Source organism: Schistocerca serialis, chromosome 9 (genome assembly GCF_023864345.2).
Source record: "Schistocerca serialis cubense isolate TAMUIC-IGC-003099 chromosome 9, iqSchSeri2.2, whole genome shotgun sequence".
NCBI lineage: Eukaryota > Metazoa > Arthropoda > Insecta > Orthoptera > Acrididae > Schistocerca > Schistocerca serialis.
Genome location: NC_064646.1, coordinates 101,004,319 through 101,012,256, shown reverse-complemented (window position 1 = coordinate 101,012,256; position 7,938 = coordinate 101,004,319).

The following is a 7,938-nucleotide window of genomic DNA, read 5'->3' as shown; positions in this document are numbered from 1 at the left end:
TGCAGTGTGGTACACCACAAGTATGCAGCACAGGGTCAGATAGTCCAAAGAGTGCTACAAGGAATGTCCTCTATCGCATACTTGATGCTGTGCAGTGCAAAAGACCAGATTCGCGGTCAACAAGTAATTGGCGCCTCCATCACGACAATGCTCCAGCACATTCCTCGCACTAGATTGAGCCTTTTTTGACGAAAAACCAGATTCACGTGCTTCAACAGGTTCCTTACTCTCCTAATATGGCCCACTGCAACTAATGGCTGTTCCCAAAACTCAAGTGGTCACTGAAAAGATTGCAATCTCAGACAAGAGAGGACATTGTAGCAGCAATGACAGCCGAGCTAAACTCCATTCCAAAAAGGAGGCTTTTTTGGCGTGCTTGCAACAATAGAGGCACAGCTGGGAGATGAGTGTGGAGCCCAAAGGGAACTACTTTGAGGACGGGTGATTCTGTGTCCAATGCTCCAGGTAAGCCAGTTTTTTTTTCTGGCCAAAGGTCAGGTACTTTTCTAGCAGACCTCATAACTCTTGTCAGCTTAATAAAGCTGAACAAAATTATTATACCACTGAAAAGGAGATGCTGGGATTATCACACAGTATTTCTTATTTTACATGTTATCTATAATGATTACTGATCATGCAGCCTTAAAATGGCTACTAGGGATAAAAAAAATTTAAATCATCTAGAAACATGGGCTTTGAAACTAAATGACCTTCAATATGATGTGATTCGCAAACTGGGTTTTAAGCACACAAATGCTGACACACTTAGTATGAAGACTGGGTCATTGCAAGTCTATGGGTTTGATCTCAAAGATCTGAAGAAAGTGGAAGCAAGTGAGAAAAGTGTGTCAGCTGTATTGCAAACAGCCACAGTTTGTCATACAAGATGGGATTTGTGCAGATCAACCAAATGTGGAGCACATGTTGTTGTTCGTGCAGCTTTGTGGACAGAATTATTACAGCAAGCACATATTCATGTGGCATCAGGTTATGGGGGTATTAGAACAACAGATAGAAAATTAGCAGCAAAGTTCTGGTGGAGAACAAGAAATGGTGATGTTCAACAGTATGTCAAGAACTGCATTCCATATGAGCAATGTAGTGATGTATACCATCAAAGGATACAATTACAAAGACTACTGGACTCTGGCTACCCATTTCAAATGGTAGGAGCTGATATTTCGGGCCATTTCACAGGAGTCAATCAGACAAATAGTTTGTATTAACAAGTATCGATCACTTATCAAGGTATTTAGTAATGGTAGCAATACTGGACCAGAAAGCGAGCACAGTAGCTCATGCTATGTTAAATCATTGGATAGTTAAATTTTGGGTACCACAAATGTTTATTACAGATCAAGGGATAAACTTCATGTCTGATCTCATTAAGAAGTTGTGTCACTTAACTGAAAGTGAGAGTCGATTCCCTCCCCCCCCCCCCCCCCCCCCCCCCAATCACCACATGGAAAGAGTTCATAAGATTACATCAAAGATGCTAAGCCATTATGTGAATTCCCAACACCTAGACTGGGACGTATATTTAGATTTTGTAGTTAGTGCCTATAATTCAAAGATTTTGTAGTTAGTGCCTATAATTCAAAATCTCATACAGGAACAGGGTTATCACCTTCTGAAGTTGTAATGGATATAAAATGTCACCTCCATTTGATGTGATTCAGCCAAAGTTTGGAAAAGAAGCTGAACTTGTTATAATATTTGCAAAAACTAAAGAAAGTCTGGCAAAAGGTAAAACAGGATGACATGAAGGTGCTACAATGTCAAAAGCATAGGGTGTTAAGTAAGAGGGATTTACCACAGTATCAGACAGCCCAATGGGTATTACTTGTGAACCCTTACACTCTGAAGGTTAAGACATAGAAGTTTTTGATGAAGTTTCAGGCGGTCAAGGTAAAGTCGCCTGTAAATGTAAAGTTACAATTGCCACGATGAACTTCAGTAATTCGTTTCAGTAGAATTAAACCTTTACAAGGGGATATACATTTCTTTTATCAAGTAGCAGTGCAACTGTCATGTACTAGAACTAAGAAGCAAAAGAGTAAAGAAATACCACAGATTAAGCCATATTGGTTGGGACCACGGAATACATAGTTGGAGATGTAGATACACGGGTAATAGTAGCATTTTTTCTGTGTTTTTATTGACTAATGTAGTGTACTTAGGAATATTGGTATTTTTGTTGTATTTCCACTTTTCTACAGAGGGGAGAAGTACATGTAAATTATTTCCTCTAAGTGATGGCGAGGACGAAGCCTAGACAGGAGTTTAGCAAGTGTTGTGATCTTGCTCATCTTCGGAGTAGATAGAATTGTCACCGGCCTTTGCAGAAAGGGGTTTCGTTTGCACGACTGACCTTTAACTTCTGGGAGGTAGGGTATGAAGTGATAAGGCTAGAAGATATGTTCTTGGAAGTGCTAAAGGGAGCAAAAGAGGGCAATATGATAGGGGATGAACAGAGTGAATATTATAAACTTAAGTTTTCCTCTGATAAGTTGAGAGAGCCATTGTAGCAAGTAACAGGTACATATTCTCTAGTACGGAGGAAGAGAGGATGGCTGAATGCAGGTGGTAAATTACTAAAAACTGCGTACAAGACAGCAGATAATGATGATATTTCAACTTTGAATACTACAATAGGTTAAGTAAATGAAGTAACAAGGCATTCAGAAAAAATAGTGGGTTAGCATATGAAACAAATTATGTGTATGGAGCAAGGACTGTTAAATATAACTGAAACAATGCATTAAATAACAAATTAATTACAGTAACATGCTAAGGATACAATGAGTACTGTGAGTAAGAATTTAGGTATAACACAGAATCATCCAAAAACATTAGAGAGCAAATTAAGGATAACTAGGCTAATGAGAGAATTAGCAAACAGTTTAAGTGACACTAGAATAGAAATGAAATATATTCAAGATGCCCACCATGCTATGCATAAAGAATTAAGACTATGCTATTAATCCCAAAAAGACTTTTGCAAGTATTACTGCAAGCAGAATAGGATCTCCTGCAGGTCTGCAGCATGTTCCTTCCCCAAATGAGAGCAGCATAGCATTTTACTATCATGTTTCCACAGTTAAAAGTTTACTCTGATAAAGGAAAATCCAGGGCAGAATAATGACAATATTTTGAAAAGGACAGATTGCTACTCTCCATACAGAAGAGATGGTGAGTTGCAGATAGGCACAACAAAAAAACTGTCAAATAAGGGAGCTCTCGGCCAGAAAGGCCTTCATCGGAATTAGACAATACACAACACAACACTACACACACACACACACACACACACACACACACACACACACACGACTCACATACACATGACAACAGTCTCTGGCTGCCAACGCCAGACTCTGGCACTTGCATAAGTGTGTTTGTGTGTGTGTTTTGTCTAATTCCAATGAAGGCCTTTTTGGCCAAAAGTTTACTTGTTTGACAGTCTTTTTCTTGTGCCACTCTGCGACTCAGCATTTCTGGTACATGGTGAATAGCAATCTATCCTTTTCAAAATACTGTTATTACTCTGATAAAGCATGTATATTTTAATTCACAGTAACTAGCTGTAAATTACAATTTGAATGTTATACAAGTCACGCATAACCAGCTGGTCTTACTGACAGATGGATTAAATTCTCAGTTAATGAAATATTGCTTGTATCTGAAAAATGGGAAATGCACGTAGTTTTATCGGTAGTAGTTTGGTAGGTGTATTAATGAAATTATTACTATTTGTCCTGCACGAGTAGTTCAATCATATAACTGGTACTGTGGAGTACAACTACTTTTGGGGTATATGAATGCAACAGTTAGTAATCAGGTAGGTATAAAGCCACAAACACATTTTCAGTGTGTCGGAAATAACTGGATTTATTCTGTGTACAAGCCACAAATAGTAATAGTGAACTGTTACAAAAACAGGACTTTTACAGGAATGACAAGAGTGGAATTGCAGCTCAGTGGTAAATTAATCAACGGAACAGAATGTGATATAGCGAAAGTAGACTTTCATCTACCAGCAAGCATCATGGGTAATACGGTAATTGCTAATGTACAACCAACATTGTGTTGGCCAGAGAAACCCTTCAGCATTTTACATATTCAGAATATTTCCTTTCTAAATTACACTCTGCATGCTATTGTACTACAGTGCATAGATACATTAAATAATGCACAAAATGTACACATTGCTCTTGATCAAACATTAAGACATGTTCAGGAATATTACCATGAACAAAAGCAGAACACAGTTACTATTAGTGTAAGAGCCACTAGTGTAATCACAGTACTAGCAGTCATTTGTGCAATTTATGTTTAGCTAAGACGTAAAATAATGCAAGCAGAGTTAACAACCACAGATGAGGTTCTCTTGGAATAGTTTGTACCAAAAAGAAAACCTGAAATTGTAATACAGGTTAAGCTGGTAAAGAATTTTGTAAGATTTTTATAGTAAAGGTTAAGATTTTTTTGTTTTTTTCGAAAATTTGGGATGAAGTTTTTAGAGGATAGGGTATGTTGCATGCCACACTTGTACAAGGCAGACCAAAGCTGTCTTCTTACATTATGGTGGTGTCAACACAAGAGTGGGTCAGTGGAAAACACAACACCGGCACTACTGGTGAGCCTGATAGCAGACCTGTAGTGGGACAGGATCACGTCACCTTCATTATGAGATGACAGAAATGGTGTAGCTAAGGCAATAACGCATACAAATAGCTTTTATGGACCAGTTCTGTACGATAACAAACTCATTAAGCAAGCACAGTAGAGTGAGAATTGCTCTGATACCTTCCTAACAGCGAGACTTTTATAGTCATGACAAGTGATGTCGGGTAAACGTTAGCCACTACTTCACTCCATAAATACCCCAGCATTTTAGCCCATAAGGCAGTCGGTCAGATGGATTGATGGCATACATAAAGTTCACACTCTATTTCTTGATTATATTAATGTGACATCTGGCAGAAGTCTGTTGTAGATTTCCTGCATGCTACTGAGCAACAACAGCTACTACTGGGAGAGATGGCTACCTTGCCATAATCACCAGTTGCTAAGTTCAATACCACAGCCAACCGTTGTGGCAGATGGGTGGGCCTGGGGGTCTTCCCTATTGTCCAGGGTCAGGACACCAGCATTTTTGATACTGCAGCGGATTGACCAAGGCCTGTCTGAACAGCAGACCAAGATCATCATACAAGGCTACACAGCAACCGTCATCATGGTTCAAGAGATGAAGGAGGGTGGCAATGAGCGCGAGGCGACGGAGTGCCTTTCAAATTGGCATGTGCGAGTCCGACACTGGCATCGCCTTATCTCCCTGCCATGGCATTGCAGTATGGCCAGCGCCGGAGCCACCGTGGGTGGCAAACTGCAATAACAGCAGCTGGCCAGGAATGGCGAAAGCGGCGTCAGCTGCCTTGAGCAGGCTGAGGGCTGCTTATGACATGAATCCTCAATGGATATCAACAGCCAATGGTAACGGCAAGTCAAGAAACTGATTGTAGCTTATGGGAATAAATAACCAATACTGAATCTTCTTTCCTTGTACCCACCTGTAGTAACACATTGCCACCACCATCCTGAGGAAAATTGCCAAGGAGTGAACTGGGAGGATGCCTCCAGACACAGAACCACCTCTACTTTTGCCCTCCCAACAGTCGTCTTTTGCACCACTGAGTCAGAAATTCATAGATTTTGAGAGAGCTGTACTAACAGCTTGTGGCAAGCAAGGTACTGATTCAATCCATGTGAATATTCAGAAAAATTAAAATATCAGTGCATACAGCTTCCACTGGGCCAAGAGAGATAAATTTAATGTTGAAAGATGAAGAGTTTGAGGAGTAAAGGCAACAACTCACCAAGTAGAGGAGACACTGATCCCTGACAGGCACATAAAAAAGATTGAAAATTACAGCTGGATGGGAGAAGCAGGAAGTGCTCAGTGTAGGGATGTGTCACCGATGAGCTTGTTCCAGTTGCATTTAGGGAAGATGGTTGGTTGGTTGTTTTGGGGAAGAAGACCAGACAGCGTGGTCATCGGTCTCATCGGATTAGGGAAGGATGGGGAAGGAAGTCGGCCGTGCCCTTTGAGATGAACCATCCCGGCATTTGCCTGGAGTGATTTAGGGAAATCACGGAAAACCTAAATCAGGATGGCCGGACGCGGGATTGAACCGTCGCCCTCCCGAATGCGAGTCCAGTGTCTAACCACTGCGCCACCTCGCTCGGTCATTTAGGGAAGAGGTGGGGGAGGCATAGGAAGAGGGAGACTATAGAGAGGAGTGTGTGAGTGCAATTGAGTGATGTTAGTGCAATGGGGCAGGGGTGGAGTTGAGTGTAAGGCAGTGGATAATTGATATTGCAGCCAGATGGATTACAGGATCGAAATGTGAGCTACAAAGACAATTCTCATCCATATAATTCCTGAAGCTGGTGTTGGGGGAGGGGGGGTGGTCCATATGGTATGCGCCATGAAGCAGCTGTTGAAATTGAGCACATTGTGCCCAGCAATGCGCTCTGCCAGTGGGTGTTGGTTACAGTTTGGTGGCCAGCTGTTTAGTAGATGTGCCCACATAAAATGCTGTGTAGAAATTCCAGCACAGCAGAGCTGGTATATGACTAGATTGCTTTCACATGTGACCCTACCTCTGATAGGATAGGATATATTGGTGACAGGATTTGAGTAGGGTGAAAAGAGGGGGGGGGGGGGGGGGGTAATCACACAGGTCTTGTGCCTTTGTCTCCCAGAGGAGTATGATCTATGTGGCAAGGGGTTAGGCATAAATACAGACTTGGATATTGTGTAGATTGACGGGTGGTGGAATACCACTTTGGGAGGGGTGGAAGAATTGTATAGCTGTACAGAATAATGTATGTGTGTATTCTGTAGCTCTGAAGAAGGATTTGTCCAAAAGCTGTCTAAGTTCCCATGCTTTACGTGTGCCTACTGACGACTTGGTGCCTCCATTACTTGCCAAGTTGTAACCTTTCCTCCTCAAGTTATTTATATCCACCAAGAACTTTCCATTAACAAACTGAAAGGTGAATAACATACAAATATTTTGGAAAATACACTTATTTCATGCTATCAATCAGCGTTTTACTATGAGAATATTATGAAAAGGATGGACTGCTAGTCACCATATAGTGGAGGTGTCAGGGCACAGGCAGGCACAACAGCAAAGCAAGTGAGCTTTCAGCCAGAAGGTCCTCTTCTAGAATAGACAACGTGCGCATGCATACACCCACACACAAACAAACACAAGCACAACTCACATACACGTGACCACTGTCTCCGGCTACCGAGGCTGAACTGAGAAAAACAGTGCATGATGGGAGGAGCAGTCTGGGTGGTGTAGATAAGGAGGCTGGGACAGCGAGGTGGAGGGATAGCAGGATATGGGTGGGTGATGGTACAATGCTGCTTGTGGGAGAATACAGGGACCAGGTGGGGAGGTTGTAGGGCAGCTAGGTGCAGTCGGGAGTCTGGAGGCTGGACAGTGGGGGGAGGGGGCGGGGGGGGGGGGGGGGGAGAAAATGATGGAAGTAAAAGCACTGTGTATGCACTCATGGAATGGAAGGCTGTTGTGTAGAACTGAGGAGTGGGAACAGGAGAGGGGATGGGTGGGGACACTGACTAACGGAGGTTGAGGCCAAGGTGGTTATAGGAATGCAGAATATATTGCAGGATGAGTCCCCACTTGCATAATTCAGAAAAGCTCTTATTGGTACGAGTGTGCTCAGCAACTTGGTGGTCGAGCTGTCTCTTAGCCACAGTTTGTTGGGGGCCATTCATGCCGACAGATAGCTTGTTGGTTGTCATGGCCATGTAGAACATAGCACAGGCAACATAGCACAGTGGTTTCAGCTTAACTTGTAAATCACGTTCACAGGTACCCTTGCCTTTGATAGGATAGA